General features: G+C 48.9%; 1 pseudogene across 1 annotated transcript; it reads right to left on the bottom strand.

Moving 5' to 3' along the window:
- Positions 1-1,150: 1,150 nt before the first annotated feature.
- Positions 1,151-22,524, bottom strand: LOC307181989 (eukaryotic translation initiation factor 4E transporter-like; annotated as a pseudogene). Its single transcript has 5 exons — positions 22,408-22,524; positions 20,641-20,731; positions 4,100-4,202; positions 3,791-3,989; positions 1,151-3,304 (listed from the first exon to the last, which is right to left on the bottom strand). The product of its transcript is annotated as a eukaryotic translation initiation factor 4E transporter-like (transcript).
- Positions 22,525-24,530: the final 2,006 nt, after the last annotated feature.

Here is a 24,530-nt window from a genome sequence, read left to right as displayed (position 1 = left end):
ATTGTTTTTATATTTTAAAATTTATTTTATTTTTAGCTGTGTTGGGTCTTCGTGCTGCATGCCGGCTCCCTCTAGTTGTGGTGAGCGGGGGCACTCTTTGTTGCGGTGCATGAGCTTCTCACTGCAGTGGGCCCTCCCGTTGCAGAGCATGGGCAACAGGCATGTGGACTTCAGCAGTTGTGGCATGCAGGCTCAGTAGTTTTGGCTTGTGGGCTCCAGAGCACAGGCTCAACAGTTGCAGTGCATGGGCTTAGTTGCTCCGCAGCATCCTCCCAGACTAGGGCTCAAACCCATGTCCCCTGCATTGGCAGGCAGATTCCTAACCACTGTGCCACCAGGGAAGCCCCTCCATTCAGTTTAAACACATGGTATCCTGAGGCCCATGATCATTCCTGCAGGAGCATTTCCTGAAAGTGAACTTATGAAACCAACATTCTAGATGCACATGCCGTACTGTTCACCATGAATCTGAGTGACCGTAGACCAACGATTCCATCTCTCTGATCATAGGAATAAATACCAAGCATAATGGGAGCCAGAGTTTCAACATCTGAGAAAAGATTGACCAACATGAAGAAGGGGCAAACTAGAATCCGCCCTGTTTACAAAACCCAGTTTTCTTTTTTTCTTTTCACACTTAGCATATGCAACTTGAATCAACCAAAAGAAAAAGTTCCAGATGTACAAGGGCAAAAAAAAAATCCAAACTGTTGACATAGGCTTAACTAATATCAGCTACTTTTTCATACAGCTGTATAAGTTCAAAAAAGCTATCCTATATGTATGTACAAAAGTTGTTTATACACAGGTCTGTACATAAGGGTCTATACATTTATTTCCTCAGAATTCTTAAGGTGCCACCTCTTGGTGAAGACATCAACACTTCATTCACATATCTTACAAAAAAAAAAAAAAAAAAGACTGTTTCCGGGACTGACAACACTGCATCCTGTATTCAGACCATGTAGGCTCCACTGGATTGGTTAAGTTCCTTCCACCATAATGTAGACCACACCTGGTGCCTGGGTGCCATTAAGCAGCTTCGCACAGAGTGCTACAAAGTAAAAGCCCATAAACCAACATGAGATGAGGAAGCAGAGTCCTAACCAGGGTGCCATGAGAAGCCGCTTAGGCAAGCCTGCTGCCCTGTTCACTGTCGGTACTCCAATTCATCCACATTGATGACTTTGGCAGGCATGGAGGGCAGGGGCTGCTCTTGCACATCTGAGCCACACCATTTGGCAAGGCCCATGGGGGGAGCTGCTCCTATGGCTGGGGCAGCGCTCTAGCTGGGAGTGCACATGGGGCACGCCTAACCATCTGGGCACATTCTGAGGAGTCGTCTGAATGCTGACAGCAGCTGCCTGGGAACCAGAGCCTGGAGGATGAAGAACTGAGCGCTGTCGCTGCTGCTGCATCAATGCCAGATGCAGAGGTGTCCCAGAATGAGGGTTTAGGAGAGCGTGACTAGTGGCAGGTAAAGGGTAAAAAGGTTGACCCAAGATTGGGCCAGATATTCCCTGTAAATGATTCAGGTCCACCCCAGGAGGAAGCACACCAGGTTGGAGAAAACTTGGAAGATGCTGTGGATGTACTCCCTGGGCCAGCATCATTTGGACCAACCCTGGGTGAAGCTGGAGAGCAGGTTGAACAATGTGGACATGGGGTACAAGGGGGACTTTGTGGTCAGGGTGGAGAAAAGGTGTTCCTGGAACTGGGGACGCCAAGGTGGGTGTTTTTCTCCCAGTTGCTTTAGGTCGATAATTTTGTTCTTTGGTGTAACGTTTGGTCTGGGATAGCGGGGTGGAAGATGAAAACCACTGTAGGGTTGACAGTTTGGGATTTATAGTGGGAGAAGAGTCTCAATCAGTGGTGGGCACAGACCTGGATGACAGGAGATTCTCTTCACTGGGCTTCTGAGTGTCCTCTTTACTGTCACCAAGAGCTGATTTCCAGATGCTGGCTCCTCCTTGCTTTTCTCTTTGCTCTCATATATCTTATGAATCACTGAGGTAGGAGTGAAGGAAGGAGAAAGCATGCTTGTGATGGAGGCGGCTGGGGCAGGGGAAGAGGAATTCCCTGGGTGCACAGGTGCTGGAGACTTGGTCACTCATGGTTGCCTGCTTCTGAATCCATCTCTGGTTTTGTCCACCTGCGGTTTACCAAAACCAGGCCGGTAGAAGTTTGTTGCCTGCACTGCAAGGTCATGTGGCAGGCCAGCCCCTCCAAAGCTGCATGTTGCAATTCTAGCTGGCTCATCTGGGCTGTGACAGGGCTCATGGGCTTGCGCATGCCTTAGAATGGATCTCCGAGAAGCTGCTGTGGTCCTGGTGTGAAACAAATTGGTGACGGTATTCTGGGACCAAGGTAGTCTGCTGAGCCTGCTCTTGACTGAAACACCTGTGACAAGGGAGGAGAGGGTACTCTTTGGCCCAGTAAAGATGTCTTAGGCTCCAAGCTCCCCATAAGGCCACTCAGAAGATTGGAAGAAACAGGTCTCTGAACAGGTGGACCCAGAAGTTCCTGCAAGATGTTCTTAGGGACAGGTTGGCCTGGAATCTCAGCAGGGGCTTTCAAGGGTTCGGCTGACTTTGGGCTGAGAAGGCAGAGTCCCACTTGCCTTCATGGTGCTCACTAGCATGTTGAACGCAGTCATATCTCCATCTTTTCTGAGCTGTGAATTGCTGCTCACAATGCTCAGGGTCTCCTCTAAATGCTCTGCCGTAAAGGGCATTGAATTCTTCACCTGCTGGTCCACCTCCAAGCCCTCGAGCCCTGCTTCTACCTCTTCCACTGAAAGCACAACCCCTGAATGTGAACTCTCTATAAACTTTTCTTTATTTGCAGAAAGGCCGGAAAGGAGGGGTTTTAAATCCACTTTGGTTTTCTGTAGCATTTCTAGAATATCTACTTTATTTTCAGCATGGTCTTCTAATGGTATAGGAGCAAAATAATTCCCCGTGTTCTGTCCGGGAGAGAGGATAGCCTGTTCCAGACCTGCACATCTCTCCAGCTCTTCATGCATTGTTGACCCAAGACTGCTGGATCGGCTTCCTGATCGGCTCGGGTTAGGGAACCAACCGGCAGAGACTGACCCTTCTCCCAAAACATCTTTTATCATCGAAGCCAAGCATGGCACCTTATCAAGGTTAAAGAAGGACTCATTAAAGTCAAATTCTCCTGGGGACTGCTTGGGCAAGACGACATCCCTTGGCGCTTCCTGATCAGCAGCAGGCTCCTGTTAGAGGACGACTTCCACCTCATCCTCTTTGGCCACTCCTCCATTGCCCTCGACTATGCCTTCCTTCACAGAGGCTGTCCGTTGCCTTGTTCTTTTTCTCCCCTTATGAACTTCTTCCAGTATCTTATCATCAAAGCCAGTCAGCTCAGTGGTTTCAGACTGACTTGTGGGTCCAGCTGAGAACCATTCTGGTTCTTCTTCTGTGTAGGAATCATCTCTTCTACGCTCAAAGACACGCTTACTATCCACAAACTCCCTCCTGAAACGCTTGTCTTTGTAGTCCCTCTCTCAGTCTCTGTCTCTCAAGTCTTGCAGGTCCTTATGGCTAAGACAGCAATCCTTCTCAAAGGTCCGAGGGGAGATTATCTTCCCACTGCCAATCCTTCATCCGCCAAGCAGACAGAGCACATCACTGTCTTTATCCAGTGGGCTTCCTGAGTGCCAGGAGCTAACAGCAGCGGTCACGTGGCAGCGTCCTCTAAAGCTTCGTCTCTGTGGGCTGAGAACAACATCTAAGTCATTTTCTTTCACATGCTCTCGAGGATCTACGATCCTGCACACCAGGGAAGGCCGATCTGTATCCAACTCTTTCTTCAGACTTTCCACTGGTGAGCTCCGTCCTGAAGCTGGGTAAAGGGAGGCATGCCACTTCTCAGGGTCCTAGACACCATCACTGTCGTATTTCTCAGAGAGGCACGGAGGCTTCTGTTTGGAATGAGGGAGTTCTTAAATATTCAAGAGCTCCTCCCTAGGCAAGCACACTAAAGAGCATTCCTGTGGGGAGTTCGCCTCTCAAGGAAACATCAATACAGAGGACACTGATTTCTGTGAGGCATCCCAGAGCTGAAATCCTTATATTTTGTATAGTGATGGGGGGATTTGGAGGCCAGTTGCTTCTTCAGCTCAAGGAAAGTATCTCCATTTTCTGTTTCACCCACACTTCTGTCCGTGGCTCCTTGGTCTACAGTTTCAGTGTCTTGGCCGCTGTTCCTCTCTGCCCCTCGTGCTGGTCCGAGGGCTGCTCTGCGTGGCCTTCACTCTCGTCCCCCAGACCCCCCAAAGCCAGTTTCCTCCTCTGAGAAATAGAGATGACCATAGCACTCAACTCCTAGGGTGGCTCTGTCCACACACACACACACAAATCTCCATCATTTATCATTACCCTCTTATTGTTATTACTATGTCCACCTGCAGTGTGAGAGCACCTCCTGAGCAGCAGAGCCAAGAGGCCCACTTCTGACCTTGACCTTCCTCTCATACTGCTAGGACCCCACATCAGTCTTTGCCTCCTGGTCTTATATCATCACTGAAGTCAATTCTGGGCAATGAATTTATGAATATTAATAGGACAGACATGCCATTCCTAATCTTGCCGACACTTTCAAATGGTTCAGCAGAACATTGTTTGCAGATGCATGAAGGATAAACTTCATGCCTGACTTGTGCTAAATTATGAGTTCCTGGGTTCTACTGTTCTTCTCATATCTATTTGTTCATTTATTAATAATATAAGTATTATAAACTGCCATGGGCACTATGCTAGGGGTTGGAGATAACTAACATTCATTCATTCGTTCATTCATTCTTTCACCCAATGAACAATTATTAAGTGCTTACCACAGGCATGGAATAAATTACCCCAGTGAGTAGGGAGTGTCCACACTGGGAAGCAGTGGGGTGAGGGGGTGGGCTCACACCAGGGGGGAGTGTGAAGTCGGGCAGCTAAGGCCGCATTGGAAGATTGATTTCAAATGGGAGGTTAATGAGCACCAGGTTTCTCACTTTCTGAGAAAGAAGTTAGGGATACAGGAAGGGAAAAAGCCAGATTCACCCCTGTTGACAAAGTTCTGCAGTGCAGAACCAGGGGGTTGGCAGTGAAAATGCTTCAGGTATTTGATTTTGTCACAGAGGCACCTGGGCTAAAAGTAAGAGATGAGCCACGGGAAGTGCTGCCGTGACCTCGGCCCAATGGCCACCCCGCCTGCTCTCTCCCCGGCTGCTCTTGGGCCCTGGGCAGCCCTCATGGGGCAGCGTCTGAGTTTCTCACCACAGGCTCTGCAAGGCCACAGGACTCTGATCCTGCCTGGAGGGCAGTTTGGCCTCATCTGGCCTCCTCATGTACCCCCAGGAACCCCTTGGGCCTCCACCCTGGTGTCCCTCCTCCAGCAGGTGCCTTGGGAATGGTCTGGGAGGAAGTTCAGCATGAAGGGCCTGTATTAGGAAGTGGGATGGCAAGTTCTTTCAGGGATAGGGGTGTCTGGGTGGTGCATGGCAGTGTCCCCTCAGCCCCTATGCCCGCTCTCCAGGAACTCCCTCTCCTGGAGAAGCGTTGCAATCCCGCTCTTCCCAGATACACACCCAGGACTAGAGGGGGCAGGACAGAGGACCAACACTAAGGCCCCAGGCTGACCACTCCCCTGGGCCATTTCATTCTCATGCTCCCTGTGGTCAGCTGAGGCCACCCTCCGGACTGCATCAGACCCCAACTCCCCCACCAGCCCTGCTTCCTTCCCTCCCTCCCACAGCTGTGGATCTCGGGGTGCTTCCTAATAGGCACTCTTCACACTGAGCTTCCTGGGTACCCTCTACCTAGCTTCCCTTGACTGTAAGAGCTTATTTTGCTATAGTATAACATCAAAACCAAAAAATGAAAACAAAACCAAAAAACATTGGCACGATTCTATTAACTAGATACAGACCTTATTCTGATTTCACCAGTTTTTATATGTATTCATTTGTGTGTACGTGTGCTGTTTGTGAAGTTCTCTGCCGTTTTATGGGAAGTACAGATCCATACATTGCCAATGTGGCCATTACCGAACTGTTACGTCATCATAAAGGAAATTTCTCATGCTATCTGTTTAGCCTTACTTTTTATTTTTTTATTATTTTTTTTCACGGTATGCGGGTCTCTCACTGTTGTGGCCTCTCCCGTTGTGGAGCACAGGCTCCGGACGCACAGGCTCAGTGGCCACGGCTCATGGGCCCAGCCGCTCCGCGGCATGTGGGATCTTCCTGGACCGGGGCACGAACCCGTGTCCCCTACATCGGCAGGTGGACTCTCAACCACTGCACCACCAGGGAAGCCCCTATCCTTATTTTTTAAAGAAATAAAATATTTCAAGTGCAGTTGAACTCTGAATGCAATCCTATTCCCTACCCTCCATCCACAGAGGGGACCACAATTTCTAAGATATCATATATGTATATCTCCAAAATAGCTAATATTTGGCAAGTGCTTACTGTGCACCAAGCTCCATTCTAAGTTGTTTCCATGCAGTAATACGTTCCCTACTCACCACAACCCTGGCATTGTTATCCCCAACAAGGATGCCAAGGAACAAAGAGGTTAAGACAACTTACACAAGGACCAAAGCTAGAAGTGTTGATGCTGGGGCTGAACCAGCCTCCACAGTCATTATTCCATAGTGACACACACATGTCTTCTTGCCACAGACATCTTCTACTCACCAAGATGTCTAGGAGATTCCCTCAGGTTGATATCTGCAAACAGAACTCATTAATGTTAACTGCTCTGTAGTATTCCCTTTTGTGATTACACTACAATTTATATAGCCATATTCCTAGTGATGGATATTTAGAATGTTATGTTGTCTCTACGGCACACAATGGTGCAGGAACCCCCTTGCCTGTCTCCTTGTGCACATGTGCCTGAGTTTCTCTGTGGTTTATTCGTAGATGTGGAATTGCTGAGTCTTAGAGTAGGAATGTCTTTGACTTTGGAGGACATTGCCAAGTCTCAGTGTATGCAACAATGTACACTTTCACCTGCCATGCATGAGAGTGTGAGGTGACATATCCCTATTATTTTAATTTGCATTGCTCTGACTTCTAGTGAGGAAGTCACTAGATAATCAATATCTTTTGATTATCGGTCATGCATTTCTATTTTCTCTGTATACATTTTTCTATTGGATAGTTTGTCATGTTCTTATTATTTGTAAGAAATTTTTGTGTATTCTGGATGATAATCTTAATTGGTGATATGCATGGCAAATATCTTCTTCCAGGCTGTGATTTTTTTTTCTTTTTCAACTTTGACTAATTCTTCTATCATAGACAAGTTTTTAATTTTATTGTTTATTGTATTCAATTCTATCAATCTCTTCCATTACAGTTTGGACGTTTGCATGTTTTGTTTAAGAAATTCTTTCCCTTTTAAGGTCATTAAAGAGAATTATTTTTTCTTACTGTTTAAGTTTTATTTTTCATAGTTCTCATAGTAAAGTTTTACTTTGCACAGTTACCTTTCCTATAAGACATAAGGAGTTCCCCCTACATATAGTCACTTTCCTAGCATGACTTATTGTGCCATCTATCTTTCCTCTCTTATTTGCAATGCTCTCTCTATTGTATATGGAGTCCCTGCACACATCCCATCTGTTTCTCGTCCCTCCACTGGCCTCTTTACCTTGAACTAAACCAACACCACACTGTCTGAAAAACGAGAGATTTATCATAAACCTTGGTGTTGGGGAGGGTGTGTTGTCCTTGTTATTCAAAATTATTTCCCATATGATCTTTTGAATCAGCCACTCAGTGTTACCTGAAGCTCTTTTGGAATTTTAATAATTGTAATTACACTGCATTCATAGATTTGCTTGGAGGGTAATTGACATCTTTAGACTATTGGTCCTCCCATCTATAAGCATGTTATATCTCTCGCTTTATTCAGGTTTTCCTTTATGTCCTTCAATAAAGTACCATAATCTTCTCCTTAAAGGTCTTGCACATAGTTTCCTAGATTTATTTCTTGGTACCTTCCATCGTTTACTGGAATTTTGGGGTGAGGTGTGACTCCTGCTGGAACTTAGTCACTTACGAACCTCAGGATCCTAGTTAAGTCCCTTAAATGGTGCAATTCTCAGTTTCCTCATAAATCAATATACCTCCATCAAAGAGTAGGCATGAAAAGTGAATGAAACCAAGGATGTCACGTCCTTAGAACATCGTAAATATCTGATAAATGTTAGCTCAGACTGGAGTCAGCATACATTTGGAGTTGTGATTCTGAATATGTGTTCTTGCATTTCCGTGACTGTGCTTAGAATATGGTCCCCAGGCAGAAACAGTCAGAAACAGCTGTCATGTGACAGCTTCTGACCTATAAGTAATTGGTAGACAGCGCCTTCCTCCCTCCAAAGTAAAGAGCACTAAAGAAAGCACTTTCAAAGCACATGGTAAAATTAATACTTCTATTGAATCTCAAAGCAGGGCTAATTAAGTTACATTAAAAAATTTTTCCAGTTAACTTACCAGAAAACCAACTAAAAAAGAAAATTATTATAAAGATTTTTTTTCTGTTCAAAATTTAGTGCGATTTATTACCATAACTGTTCTTCATGTCTTTTTCAGAGCAAAAATGCTTAAACTGAATTCATTTCTTTTAAAGTTTTGTGTTTTATAAAATGGTGTGTGTCATCATAAACATTTCAAATATTAGGGAAAAATACAAAGAAGTAGACATTTCCCCAAATTGTACTACTGAAGTAGAACCATTGCTAACATTTTGGTCACTATCCTGTTTATATTTCTTGATACCAATAAATGGGCTTCTGGGTCTGTGCCCACTTTTTGTTTTTCCTCTACAAGGTATTGTGAATGTCTTTCCACTTTAATAGTTGCAGAATTACATCATTTTATATCATTGCATTATATTCCATTTTATAGATTTGCACTAATTTAACAAATCAATTCCTTCCTTATGGCTATTTGATCTTATGAAATAAACTACACCCCAATGAACCACTGCAGCACACCTCTTTTTTGTGAGTTTACGTGATTGCTTCCATCAATAGACTCCTTGGAAGTGAGATGATCAGGAAAAAAGACTAGCTCATTTTACATTTTGACGCATATTGCCAAACTGCCTTTCCAAAAGGGTTAAATCAATTAGCACTGCTTTCATTGGGGCATGAGGGTGTCCATTTTCCAATGAGCTAAGTGGGTTTGTCAATTTTCTTAATCTTTACCTATCTGGTGAATGGAAAACAAACCTCTCTTTGCACATGCATTTCTTTGATCAGTTGAAAAACATCTTTTCCTCTGCTTATGGGCCATTTCAATCTTCTTTTGTGGATTGCCTCTCTGGGTAGTGAGCACGTTCATATGGTTGCCTATAAGTTCTTTGTGTCTTAACATTGTGTATAACATTGGGAACAGCCGCTTGGCTTTGGGCTTGGCCATGTGCCTTGCTTTGGTCAGTGGGATGTTAGCAGATGTGATGCAGGCAAAGGTTTTCAATGTGTGTGGCTGAGCTTGCCCTCTGTGCTTCTTCTGACCTCATGAAAAGAGGATGCCCTGTCTGGCCTGCTGGTAGCAGACGAATGAGAGACTCATGGAGTGAACTTGAGCCAAACCCATGGTCTGGAGCCAAGCCTAGCCCAGCCCAACCAAGGTCGGCAGAGCCATAGCTGCCGAGCCACAGACATGAGTGAAAATGGTTTTTGTTTGAAGCTACCAAGTTTGGGCTGGTTTATCATGCAGCAGTATTATGGGATAGATGACTGACATACCCTGCCATTCTCTTGCTGTGTGACCTTCTACATGTCATGTTCTTCTCTTGGTCTCAGTTTCTTTAAATTTTGCATGAAAGAGTTGACCACTGAGTGATTTCTAAGGTCTCTTCCAATACTAAGAATCTGGATTCCAAAACAGGGTTTTGTGGTGAGAGGGGAGGAAGGTGTTCCAGAATGAAAGGTCAACACACAGGTGCAAAGAAGGTTATGCAAGTAAGGCAATGGGAAGTGTTTATCCCGCTGGAGCAGGTAGTCTGAGACACACAGGTGGGGGTGGGTTGGTGGTGTAGGGTTGATGCAGGAATGAATGCTGGGGCTTGGGCTGCCTGGAAAGATGTTCTTATTCCTCCTCCACTACTTCTGAAGCTCTTGCAAATTGGCTTCTTAGCCCACCATGCTGCCAAAACTGCCTTTTCAGTTCCGATTCTCACCACCAAACCCTCACTTTGGCCCTTAGCCTCCTAGAACTTGATTCCTCCTTCCAACCCTCTTCTCTGGCTTCTGTGCCCCCGACTCATCTAGCCCACACCTCTCCATCTGTCCACTCGGTATCTGTCTCTTTCCCTGAGTCTACTCTGAAGGCGATCCTCGAGGTTTTCTCCTCAGCTCCCTCTTTTAATGAGTGGAATTCTGGGATACTGACCCCAAGTGAGGAACCTGGGTACCAGGCAAAGGAGGCATAAGGAATCAGAAGCATCTTAATACTGCCAAAAAGCAAGTGAAAGTTTGGGATGAACACTAAGGGACCCAGCCCTGGACTCAAAGAACTATTATGTGCTACAGTTCCACGTCCACTCACAGCTCCAGCGCAATCATTCCTACATCGTATATTCTGTGCTTGTGGCTAAACAAGCAGGGTAGCGAACTCCATCAGGCCATCTTAAAAGCAGAGGCAGGCAGCCTGCATTTCTCCTCTGCTCAGCACAGAATGGTCTTCAAATGTTCTTTCTTCAGTAGACCTGTTACCCTGTTTCCTCTGGCACGTGTCCCCTCTAACGGCTGGTCTCTCCCACTATCCTGTGATCCTGAATTCTTAGCTCATCCTGGGCCCCAGCTGCGGTTTGATGGATACTCCACTGTTTATCTTGCAAAGAGACTTGACCCTGGATTGTAATTTTGCTTGATGAGTTTGCTTACTGTTCTTCCAAGCCCCACCTGCCTGGGTATGGAAATTATTTACACACCTGTGCTCTTCACACGGGTATCAGTCATGTCCTCCTCCCCAGCCCCAGGAGGACAAGACCCCTTGTAATAAGCCCTAATAACAAGACCCCTAGGATTTACCATCGCTGGTGCTTTCCTTACAGACATGATGGATGACTTGCAGCTGATGTGAGACTGAAGGCAGCACACTCAAGGAGAAGGAGGATGAACTGGGAAGCAGACACACCTGGCTCTTGAATTCTGGCTCCATCATATGCTGCTCATACACAACTCATTCCCAACCTGTTGATGATACACACATACACATACAATAATGCACAGTGTCTGACATGTGACTCAATAAATGATAGCCCACACTCCAGAGGAAATTTTCTATTTTTGTTTTTTTTTTTCGGTACGCGGGCCTCTCACTGTTGTGGCCTGTCCCGTTGCGGAGCACAGGCTCCGGACGCGCAGGCTCAGCAGCCATTGCTCACGGGCCCAGCCGCTCCGCGGCATGTGGGATCTTCCCGGACTGGGGCACGAACCCGTGTCTCCTGCATCGGCAGGCGGACTCTCAACCACTGCGCCACCAAGGGAAGCCCTATTTTTTTTAGCATTTATCCTGTTTCTCTTATTTTCATCAAATCATCTGCTTTCTTTACCTGTAGCTGGCACAAAGGCAACTGGGATTCTGAACTCCTAGCCCCGGTCCTGCCACAAAGCAAGTGCCCTGGAAATGTAGCCTGATGTTGTATAACATATTGGGGTTCTTTGGAAACTATGTGTGCATGTGTGTGTATTCTATTCTTCAGCAACATTATGAATATACCAGATCTCCTTGTTCTGTCTCTCATGTCCTTTGTCCTCATTGCATTCGTTATTACAACTTTGTTTTCTTCCACTTTGACTTGAGTGATTTCCTGAAGCCGATTTCTATTTCCCTGATAGAATCTCCAGTTATGATATATCGTCTTTGTGGTTGGTTTTTATGCGACATTCATCTCTGCAATGTTTTCATTTGTTTCATTTCTCTCCTAAGAGGTAGACCAGCTCATTTTTCTTCTCTCATTTTATAACTTCCACAGATAATTCTTCTTTGAATCTCACTCTCTTCTTTGAGTTTTTGTTTTGTTTTGTACTGAGTCATCCTGATCCTGGATCTTGGGTAATTCCTCTTAGGAGGCAAGTTCTTCCATCTTTTGCTCAAGTGTGCATTTCCTTTTGTTAGCAGGAGGCACTTCCTGTGTGTGGGTCTTGTGTTTCTCCTTGCTGGTCATGCCTCATCTCAGTGGGATGGCCATTTGGTGTGGGGCTGGGTGGGGCAGTGAGCTGGGTAGTCCTTACATTCTGTTTGGGTTCACCATCTCAAACACCTTCAGAGCAAATTCATCATTTCCTTTGCCCTGGGGGACCGATCTTCCTCAGTTTTCAGGGTCAGCAGGTGGGCGTGTTCTTGGCAAATCTCATTAAGTCTCTATGAGCTGTGGCCCAGATGTCCCTCCCACACCCTCCTTCATGCCTCTTTCCCTTGGGCTGTCAGAGCTAAGGGGGCCAAGGGTGAAGAATGTCAATGGTTTGCCAGCTTGCTGTCTTCTCAGATCATCACCCCTGCAATGCTGAGTTAGAGAACTCAGTCCCTTGTGGCCTGTCCATCAACTCACCTGTCCTCTCTCCAATCACCAGGTCACTGCCTTTCAAGGACTGCACACCTTAGATTTCATCTTTCCTGCCCAGTGAACAACAACTCCATCCTGAAATTGATTGGACCTGAAGCCTCGCAGTCCTCCGTCTCCTCATACCTCACACCCAGCTCACCAGCAAACCCTGTTATCTCCTCTCCCATCAACAATGGGTCCAGAGTCTGATCCCCATCACCACCTGCCCTGCGCCACCATCATTTCTCACCTGCATCATTGCAGTAGCTTCCCACCTGGTCCCCTTGCTTCCCCCTCCCTCCTGTGCTCTTCTCTACCCAGTGGGCAGAGTGGACCTGTGAAACTGTTAGGTCTGGACCCTGCTGTGTCTCCCCATTTCACTCAACGTGAAATCCAAAGGTGTCCAGTGGACTGTGAGGTCTTCCTGCTCTGCACCCCCCACTTACCCCTGAAGTCATCCTCCCTTGCTGTCCACCTGTTCTTTCTGCCATTGCCTTAGTTGTTCCTTTTGCCTGGAACATCTTCTCCAGAATCTGCCTAGCCAACTTCCTCATCTCTTTTAAGTATTTCATCCAATGTCACTGTATCAATTTGCTAGGGCTGTATAATAGTACCACAAACTGAGTGATGTAAACAACAGAACTTTGCTGTCTCACACTTCTGGAGGTGATTAGTCCTAGATCAAAGTGTTGGCAGGGTTGGTTCCTTCTGAGGGCTGTGAAGGAGGATTTGTTCCATGCCTATCTCTTCTGGTGCTTTTCTGGCAATATTCGTTGTTCTTTGGCTTATAGATGCATCACCCCAATCTCTGCCTTCATTTTCATGTGTCATTCTCCCTGTGTGTGTCTATCTCACAATTTTCCCTTTGTAGAAGGACACCAGTCATACTGGATTAAGGCCCATTCTAATGAACTTATTTTAACTTAATTACCTCTGTAAGGACTGTATCTTTTAAAAAGGCCACATTCTGAGTTACTGAGGATTGGGACTTCAACATGAATATGAATTTGGGAGGGGACACAATTTAACTTATAAGAGTCACCTTCTCAATGAGGCATAGTCTTTCCTCGCAGTTTAAAACTGCAGAATTGCACCACCCCCTGCATCCTCAACCACCCAGCCCTTGGTTCTACTCGTATTGTGGAAGATGGAGTTTTTCCCTCCAATATTTCATTCCTTTTTGTTACTGTTTTCAGTGAATTTCCACCCTAATTGAGACTAAAACAAACATTACTCATGTCGCTCAGGGCCATCTCCCCCACTGAAATCCCCTCCCATCTCTGGTCCTGCGTTGGCTTCATCCCCATGCCCGGTCCAACCTGCATGGTCTTTGCAGGTGGGTGGGCTTTAGGTACTACGTGACCCTGGTTGAGGGACCCAAGTGGGGAATAACAGTGGCTTCAAAGCTATCAGAGGCCACCCATGGCCAATGATGTCCCCTAACTTCAGCCTCAATGCAGTGACACCTGCCCTCCACTCAGGCAACTTATTGAGCTCTTTCTCTTCCTTAACGTAACAGATTGGCCTAATGCCTTTATTTCCTGGCTCGGGAGTGAGAGGTGGAGGTTCTCCACTGTCAACAAATCCATTTCCAAATCCTCTGGCTTCTATCAGTCTGCAGCTGGCAGGGCAGTGACGGCCTGCTAGGTATTACCATCGAGAGCCTTGTTTCCTGTGCCCCAGCAGCCTCTTCCCTCCCTCACAGACAGAGTGTGGTCTCTCCTCCCACCTCCTCTGTGGCCTGGCTCCTCCCCACCCCTCCACAAGTCCCCAGTGAGCTCATTAGGAGACCAAACTGCACTCATCTGCTCAGCACCTCATCACGTCACAAGTCAGAATGATGTCCCTGTTGGCTCCTCCATCTGTAGTCAATTTGGTAGGGGCTGAGGCTCCAGGTCTCCATGAGGGGTGGTAGTCTTGAGTGAGGAGGTCTGCTTAGGATCAGCCCCCAGAGACATGGACGAAAGAGAGAAATCAGGTAACAGATCTGATCTGGACCACTCTGAGGCCTCCCTTCTCCTTCTCCAGGTTAGCACATCCCAGAAAATCCCAGAATCTTATGCCCCACCACTGCTTGCCTGGAGCCTGAACTAAGCCCCCTAACTGACTCCCTGCTTCCTGCATCCACCCCACAGCCTCCAGAGTCTGCTGTCCTCTGCCCAGCAGCCCCTCTGCTTAGATAATCTCCCTCTCCCATAAGAGCCTCCAGACAAAGGCAAATTTACCAGAGGCTAGAGAAGCTTAAGCTTCAGGGACCCTGACTCTCCAGGCCCCTCTTAAGGCCCCAGTTGGGCCCCATGTAATGTGATTAATGAACATTGTCAATTCCAAGATTAATTAGGATTAGAAACTGCAAGGAAAACTTGCTATGCCCTGAAATCTTACTGCTCAGATATAAGAGGAACTTGACAGGAGGCTTCCCAAATTTGACAACAGTCCTGAACATTTACATGGCATGATCTGTAATGAACTGTGAAGGTGAAAAAAATTCAACCTTACCCCTGTAGAAAACCGTGAAAATCAGGCTCTGTGGGAGGAAAGTCTGATTAAACTTTCTATTCTCTCCACGGAAGATGATATTACAAAATCATTGTCTTAAGAACATGTGAATATAGAGAATGCAGCCCAAACAATTCAGGGGAGAATGAAAGCCGGGAAGGAGTGTCAAGATGCTAAGTAATAAATAGAGTGAGATTTTCCTCAATTCTGTTATGTTTTCTGGTAATTGCTTGCTTTTTGATACCTACAATTTATTATAATTTCTTTGCTCATTCTAAATAACTATTAACTAGTTATTTAGCTAATTTTGATTCCAAATTCTATGTCTTTTTCTTAAAGAGAATTCTCAAAATGGTAAAATTTTCAGATCCATGGCACCTACATCTACTACCTTCAAGGCCTTCCTATTGCACTTGGAATAAAACTTAACCTCCTCTGCTGTATGGTCTGCAAGACCTCCCCTCTCCACCCTGCCCACTCTGACCCTTGCATCCCTTTCCCCCACACTCACCACCCTACAGACTTGAGAATGGAGCAGACCTGCATTCAAAATCTCAGCTTTGAACTGCCAAGCAATTTGCAATTGTGTGAGGAATACATGCTTATTATTGTATGTCACTCAGATTTTTGTGGTTGTTTGTTACACAGCAATAGCAGACTGATGCGGTGTGATTGAAATGTTTCACATGTACTCCGATCAATCAAGATGATGTCTTTGTTATTTAGGAAGGCATAACTGGATCACAAACCTAAGAAAGCTGAAATCTAAAACATTTTCAAATTGACCACCGATTCTTAAGGATCTCAAAGGCAAAAGAAGTCCTGACCTTCCAGTGATCTGGATCCAGTGATCCAGTGATCTCAGCTCATTTTCAGACCCATCAGTGTCTAAGATTTAGAGCCACAAAAGGTCAGAATCTCTTTGTCTTGAGACATCATCCAGTCTTAGGGACAACAATATGTCAACCTTTATTTTAAGAGTATTTTCTTCCTCATATAAATATTATACAGGTTCATTACAGGTAATGCAGACAGGCAGAAAGAAAAAGAGAAAAACCACCCATAATAACCACCACCAAAAAAACACTCTGTCAAATATTGGTTATATAAACATATGTGTTTATATATGTTTATATTTTTCTCATAAATAAAGGAGAGAGGGGGAAGCTGGGGCAGAGTGAGAGTAGCATCGACATATATACACTACCAAATGTAAAATAGTTAGCTAGTGGGAGCATAGCACAGGGAGATCAGCTCGGTGCTTTGTGATGACCTAGAGGGGTGGGACAGGGAGGATGGGAGGGAGGCTCAAGAGGGAGGGGATATGGGGATATATGTATGCATATGGCTGATTCACTTTGTTATACAACAGAAACTAACACAGTATTGTGAAGCAATTATATGCCAATAAAGATCTATTTAAAAATAAAAAAAGGAGAGGGCTTCCCTGGTGGTGCAATGGTTGAGAGTCCGCCTGCCGATGCAGGGGACACGGGTTCGTGCCCCGGTCTGGGAAGATCCCACATGCCGCAGAGCGGCTGGGCCCGTGAGCCATGGCCACTGAGCCTGCGCGTCCGGAGCCTGTGCTCCGCAATGGGAGCGGCCACAACAGTGAGAGGCCCGCATACTGCAAAAAAAAAATAAAAATAAAAAAGGAGAGTATTCTGTGCATTCTGTTCTGTAATCTTCTGTTTATGTTTACTATGTCATAAAAGTCTTCCTATGCCATTTTACGTCTTCTGCACAATTGTTTTGAATTATGGAATTGTTGCTGAGATGACCTGCATGATCGTCTTCCCTCTCCCAGGCTTCCTGTTGTACCTGAACACCCCTAGGAAGGAGGTATCCTTTGAACCAGCATTATCCAAAGTATTGTAGCTTGACTATATCAGATCTTCCCAGCAGAGAAGCAGGACCCAGAGAGTAAAGGGACAAACAAGTATGAGTGCATCAAAGATCTCACTCAGATGACCGCATGTGACCAGTCTTCTCACTGCAGACTTATTGACAGATAAGGAAACTGATCTCAAGGGGGCCCTGAGGCCAACTCTGCATCTGGACCAAGTTCACAGCCAAGAACCCTGGAGCTGTGGCTCTCTGCCCCCAACCCGTAATTCCTGCAGGCAGCAAAGGCAACATGTTGACCACCTGTAGCCTCCCTTCCCTACTCAGGTGGACCTTGTCTCAGGTCCCCGTGGCCAGTCCTGTGACTCTACCACACTCCATGTGACGTGTAGAGGGAAGAGCCTGGGCTCTAAGGAGGGCTCCACTGTTGACCTGCCGGGTGTCCTGGGTCATGGTTTCACCTTGCCAGGTGTGGTAGAGAGTGTCTAGCTGTTCCACAAATATGTTTCTTCTTCTTCCTGGGCACATGGCAAGGCTACATCTCCCAGCCTCCTCTGCAGGTAAGTGGGACCACGTGACTGCCTTCCAGACGATAGAATATGAGCAGCAGTGACATATGTGACTTCCACTCCAGGCCTTTGAGATCATCCCATGAACTCCCTAGCTTTTTTTGCCAGTCTGATACAGGCAGAGGACCAACTGCCCCCTCTTTCTGCCCATAGGGTTCTCTCCAACACAGCAGCTTGCTTCATCAAAGTGTGCAAACCAAGAAGGCAATAGAGGGCACAGGCTGGCAAGACTGCCTCCACCAAGAAGGTATCCCAGACCCAGTCTCCTGCCATCTTGTGGCACCCACCCTTCAAGGATACTGTTTGGGGTTTACATAAAACTTCTGTTGCATTGGAGCCATTATACATTCTGGGGTTGGTTTCTTAGAGCAACGTGTGTTATTGTGGGTGATACTCAGAATTCACTGAGCATCTATTTTGTGCAGGACCCTGTGTTCCACATGTCACACATCCGCCCTTTCAATAAGACCATGACCTTGGGATTATTATCTCCATTTTTTCCAGAGCAGTGAATAAGCGGGAATCGAACTCAGCTCTTCTGGACACTCATCTCTCAATGCACAGCTTAAGGGTCCAGAGGACCGAAGACTCCAGGATCCTATGGGTCTCTGAATGCCTCCAGGTGAGCAGAGACGTGAAGAGCGTGCGGGCTGGAGTCTGACAGGCCGGGGTCCAGGCCTCCCCAGTGGAGGCTTCAGGTAAGGGCTCAGCTTACCTGCATCTCAGTTTCCTCATCTGTCCAATGGGTCTGCAGGGAAAGGATTCACCACATGGGGTCATTTGGGGGTGAGATGGGATCCTGACCATAGGCACTTGGCACTGAGTAGGGCCCTCAGGATGGGGCACAATTGCATCCTTCCCTGAAGCAGCCCCCTCCCTGCGCCTACCCTCTTCTGGTGCCTCCAGCCTCTCTCCACCCCAGCCCTCTTGCCTTTCCTGACTCATCTGTAAGTAAGGGCTTTTCCTCACCTCTGCTGGAGTGCTCAGAAGTTCTGCTTTGCTGAGGGAACTGGAACAGGCGCCTTTACCGCTCGGAACAGTTCTCGGGAAGCCGAGGTACCTCTCAATTATTTATTAGGCAGACTTTCTCCATCAAAGGACCTGAAATTCTGGGAAACTTTTCCCTCTGTTGCCTGCTGGGCCAGGCACAGGGTCTTACCAATTTAGCGAGCCCGGGAGAGAAATGAGAGTCTGCTGCTCCCCAAGGGGAGCCTGACTGGGTTGATCTAAAATAGAAGGGGGAAAAAAATAAAATAAAATAGAAGGGGAGGGAGGTTGACCTGGTTCGGGGCCGGTTATTGGGGGCAGGCCTTGCGGGCTGCTCCCGAGGGTGCTGGGTGAGGGGCAGTGGGCGGTCCAGGTGCTGCTGGCGCTTCTGGGCCGTAGAGCTGAGTGGAGAAGCTGTTTGTAGGAGGGTGGGAGTCCCTGCCCTCGGCTGTGTCCATCTGTGTGAGGTCCCCATGCAAGAGAGCCTTGGTTACTGAGGCTCGGGTCTCCCCCACCAGCCCTGGTCTCTGTGACTTTCCCCCAAAACTCCCCCTCCAGGACCCAGTACTCGGGGGCCCAGTCAGCACACAGCTCTGCATTTGTGCAGAGAATTCAGGGTACGAACACCTCCTGCCTCTGGATGGTTGGGGTGAGGATGGGAAACCCAAACCAAATGCAGCCAAGTGCAGCAAGTCTGAACTTTCATTCAAATACAGCCCAAGCTAGTCTTGTTGCTTGTAGCGGTTTAGAGCTGGAAGAGGCCTTAGAAGTCGCAGGACCTAACACTTTCGAAGACGCTGACTTGATTTCTGCTTAAACAATGGGTTTCCTTGCCTTCAGAGAGAGTCCATTCCTCATAGCTCTGCTCGAGACCGACGCCTCCCAAGGAAACCCTCCACCATTACGCTGGAGGCTGGTTGTTCTAACGTGTGCCTGCCCGGGTCCAGGTCTTTCTGTCTCTGTCTTTCATTTGGAAATCCCTCACTCTCCCCACCTCGTGAAATGCTCGGTATGGACCAGCGAATAGCTTGCTGTCACCTGGCTGAAGTGTCCTCTGGTCCTACCAGGTGGAGCTACCTGCTTCGTCACCAGAGCTTCCATAGAGGCTGTCACACCCCAGAGCCTTGGCCCAGGATGCCCCCACCTGGTGGTTCATCTGCTCTGAAATGTGCATCAGAGGCCATTCCTCTTCATCCCTCAGGTCTCCGCTTAAAGGTCCCCTTCTCAGAGAGGCTTTCCTTGTCCCCACAGTCCAAGGTTGTCACTGTCCATCCCCAGCCCCAGAGCCAGATGCTATAACGTCACCCTGTTTACCTTCTTCCAGCCTCTTCCCACCTGGGATACTCGTGGATGATGGTCTACCTGTTCCTTCCTGCCTCCCCACTCCAGACGTCAGATCCTGGGGGCAGGGACCGCGTCTGTTCGCTGCTGCACCCTCACCCCCATCTGGGCCGGCACATAGTAGGACCTCAACAAGCCAGTTGGCACGAGCGGACCTGACGCTGGACCTTTATCCGGCATCCCAGGTTGTCTCCTTGAGGACCGACCCGCGTCCTGAAGTGTCCCAGGTCCTGAGCAGCGCGATCCCGTCCCCTCCCCTCCGGTTCTCCTGAGCAGCACGAAGAAGAGGGGCTCAGAGCCCAGGGGGTGACTTCACCAACCTCGCCCTGTCATGCTTCATGGCTCCTCTCTGGGCTCCTAATAACGGCCACACTTTGAGGTTGGAGAGGGAGTGTTAAGGCCAGTCAAGTGGATAAATCACATCTTTTCAAATGGGGCAAACACGGATTTACACAATAGCCTGTGACAAACGCACTTTCAGGGGACGATCTGGCAGGAAACATTCCTTTTTCCAAAGGGTGCCTCGGCCCTGGGAGAAATAATGAGGGCTTTTTAAGGATTCTAATTGCTCCCGGTGCTGACAGGCTGCAGGGCCAGAGCTGCCGCAGCTGCCCAGCACTCACACAGGCGCCCAGCACTCACGCAGGCACCCAGCGTGTCTATTCCCGGGTCTCCGGGTGAGCGCCCTGCTCCCAGGGGTGCCTGGGGGCCCAGGGTCTGTCCCTGTGGTTTCTGCTCCCTCCTGCCGACAGGCACGTGACCTCAGCGGGAAGAGGGCCTCCCTGTGAGCCCAGGACCCGGACACAGCGGGTCCTTACTCAGCGGGGCTGTCTTCTCCTCCCTGCAGCTGTAGGGGCCCAGCAGGGGAGGTTTCAGGGTCTCCTGAATGCCCTCGACAGGCTCCTGAGGCTGGGTGTGCAGTGGTTCAGGGCTCGGGCTGCAAGGCTCTTGCTCGGTAAGGAAATAAAGGGCCCCATACTGTCCAAGCTGAAAAGGGCTTTGGTGACCATCCACCCAATGCCTTGACTGTCCAGATATGGGACGAAGGCAGACATGAGGATGTCAAAGGGAGAATGGGGCAGGGGCTGCATTCTAGGAGCATCCTTAGTACTCTACACAGTGGGACGGGGCTCACCCATGTGGAACCCCTGCTGAGGGCCAGGCACATCACCTGGGTTACCTCACTCAGGGCTCACACCAGCCCTGTGATGCTGGTCTTAACCCATTTCCCAGATGAAGAGAGTAAGGTTCACGGAGGTTAAGCAACTTGCCCAGTGCCCCACAGCTGAACCCTCCTAAACGCAAAACTGGCCAATTGGGAAAAGACCCCTGAACTTCCTGGCTTTCACACCAGGATGTGCTTCCCAACTCCACCCACCTCTTGACCCCAGGGCTAGAGGGAGGGACACACAGGTCATGACCATGGACCTCAGCTGGATCTACTCATGAGGAAGTATGCATCACTGCACTGCCTCAGGACCTTCCCCACACTACTGGGGTGTATGGGTGCCGAAACAATTAGATGAAAAGATGAGGATTATGGCTGCTGGTTTAGTGCCTTAATTTGGTGCCTTGTAGAGATGCAGGATAATGAGAATTGCAGGAATTTCTCGGTTTCCTGATATTCCTGCTCAAGGCAGCTCTTGCCCAAGACTCAGAGCAGCTCCTGGCTCCCACTCTTGCCCCCAGCCCACTCTTCCCATTGGAATTCAAGAAAAACCCAAACTCTATTGGTCAGTTTCTCAGCGGGGAACAGACACAAGAGGGGGTAATTGAAATGTTTAATGGAGGGACAAGTACCAAGGTGTGGGCGGGATACAGGAAACCAACAGGGGATGTTGATGCACTTGGGGTGAGTGACAGTGGGGAGCTGTGCCATCCCAGTCCAGAAGGGACCAAAGAAGGGGGCACTTACCAGACCCCAGAGACAGCTGCAGCCACAGGAGAGGGGCTGTCCGATGGAGCTGGGGTCACAGGAGAGAGATGCCGCCACTGCCAAGCGTGGTCAGCGGGAGGACCTGGGGAACCAACACCTGACCTCTCTCCTCCTGCCCCTGGCCTCCAGGACCCAACAGAAAACGGGTCCCCAGGAGGGAGCAGGGCCCTGTCGGTGCTGCCCCTGCAGGTCAGTCTCCCGGGCACAGAGCAGAGGAGGTGGGTGAGGGTGGGTCTAGGGGCACACGGAGGACAGCAGCACATTTCATCCTCCCCTCATCCTGTGGACAGGGACACTGAGCTCCATTTTGCAGTTGAGGAGAGTGTGACTCTCGGAAACTAGGGTTCTCTGTGGTGCAGTAGGGCTGAGCCGGCCTGGTCTGCTGCAGAGCCTTTGTGCTTCTTCATTCCACCGAGTCCTTCCGGCAGAACCACTGATGTTTCTGACTACCGGCAGTGGTGAGTGGTCCAATAACATCACTGATTAAGACACCACCACCGCCCATAATGGTGTGAACGGCTGCTTCCGTATTTTCAATTGAAAAAGAACTTGCAAGAGCTGGAGGTTCTGAGTGCATGGATGAGCCAGGGCCTGACCTGGAAGCCGAGCCTCTTTCTGCTTCCCTGGCGGCTGGATGCAGGGAGCGCACCAGGAGGACAGACCCCGGGTTCCTCAGGTCTGGCAGGCAGATGGCGGCCACTACAACTCCCAGGAGAGACAGGGCTTCTGAGAAACGCAGTGGCGGGCCCACCTCGCAGAACCCCATGGTGCTGGATGCTCCGCCCCTCATTCCAGGGAGCTGCCCAATGCCTCCCGCCCTTCTTGGAAAGTTTCTTCTGCAGCTTCCCCTGTGCCCCATGGAGACGAAGGGGCCCTGCTTAATGCTAATGTTATTTGAGACAATTGCACACTAGTTATTATCCATGGGTCTCCCTGAGGGTCCCTGGAGGTTCTCTGATGGGGGACGGAGCTGAGGCTGGAGAGCTCTGAGCTGACCAAGGCCTGGACACAGGGGTTTCTGTCCATCCCACCGCTGGGTGCACTTGAGGAGCCATTGCTCCTCCCTGATGAGCCCTGAGAAGCCCTCACCAGGTCCCCACTTGGAGCCAGGCCCATGTTAGGCTCACGGGAAGAGAGAGAAGCAAGCAGCGTGGTCCCCGCCTGGGGGCGCTGAGCAGAGATGTCATGACACTGCTGGGGGTGGGAGTTTAATTTGACTCTAGACTTAGTGGCTCCCCCCACTGCAAAAGCTGCCCTCACAGCCCAGCATCCCTCACACCTCAGCTGCCCTCTGGCCTGAGTGTCTTTATGCCCTGGGGGTGGCGTTCACCCTGCCGGTCACCTCAGCAGCCCAGACCTGGGCAAGAGGGGCAGGCAGGCTCCTAGAGATGGACTCAGGGTCATTTAGACAGAGGATTCTGGGGTCCCAGAGTGAGGTGAAAGGGGCACACAGTCCCCCTTCCCTGGGCCCTGCAGAGTCCTCACCCTGTGGATGGAGCTTGGTAAAGGAAGGGGGGGGATCCTCTAAAGCACAGGGACCTCTCCTGACCTAGTTTAAGGGCAGTCCTGCCTGAAATGTTTGTCTCCCACTTTCCCAATCCCTGCCCTAAAGAAGCTCATCCCGGTGGGTGCCCCCTTGCCAGAGCTGCCCAGCCTCCATCCTCAGCACCCACGAGTGTGTCCACCTCCACTGCCTAGCCTGGACCTGCCCGTCCCAACCCAACGCGCACTATGCTCCGCTCAGCCAGAGCACAGCGGATAGAGATCAATCAAATCCTCTAAAAATGAGCTTTCCCAGTGTATCAGCCCTTCATCTCTTTCTGTGCTACTCCCTGAGCATTTTATAGCAGAGAAAAGAATAACAATAAAAAAAAGACAGAAAGAAAAACACTTACATTTCCTGAGATAAATAGTGAGTGTCTGAGAGGCTGATGTGTTAAAAGCACTTCTTTGTCTGCTATCTACAGCACGAAGCTGCCTGATGGGTCAGGCTTCCCTCATCTTCTGTGAAGTGCAGAGAGGGGGCTCCATTCCCCACCTGCTCTCCCTCCTGGTATACAGGCTGCAGGATAAGGCCAATCTTTCTACCCCCAGGATGCAGGGACTCCACCCAGATCAATCCTGTAACACCTTCTAGGTTCTCCTTCATCCAGCATTGACTGATTTTGCAAAGCTGTTCTTTCTGGTTGTGGAAAGGGTGGGGAGGGCAGCTGAAACAACAGTAAATAAGGGACAATCTCACCAGGCCAGAAGCACCCTGAGGCAGCCCCTTGGCCACCCCCTGGCCAGGCTTCTTGGAGACACATATTCCTCGCCTTGAACACCTTTCTAACATCACAGGGCATGGTCAGCCGGCTCACTCCAGTTCACCAGGCAAAGGGCCTCTGTGAGCCCAGGGGGCCCAAGGTGGTGGGAGGTCCTGGGATCTGGGGTGCTTGACCTAACCCTGATCCCCCACTGCATGATCTGGGTGGCATGCCTCCTGCCCTGAAATGCACAGGAGCAGAGCTTGGGTCCGTCCTGCGGGTCCTCATGGAAGGGATGTGACAGGGGTGCTTAAGGGACAGGCTCTTTGTTCAAGTTCTGGCTCAGCCACGTCCTGGGCAAGGCACTTCCCACCCCTGGGCCTCAGTTTCCTTGTCACAGACAAAGATAACAATGTGAAGATGAGATGAGGCAGTGCCTAGAAAATGTATAACATGGTACCTGAGGTGTAACAGGCACTTGACACGGGTCAGCCCCCATCTATTAGGATTTGTAAGAGTATCGATC

Source organism: Stenella coeruleoalba, assembly GCF_951394435.1.
Source record: "Stenella coeruleoalba genome assembly, chromosome: 1".
In the NCBI taxonomy this organism is placed as follows: domain Eukaryota; kingdom Metazoa; phylum Chordata; class Mammalia; order Artiodactyla; family Delphinidae; genus Stenella; species Stenella coeruleoalba.
This window is presented reverse-complemented; position numbering and strand designations above follow the sequence as displayed.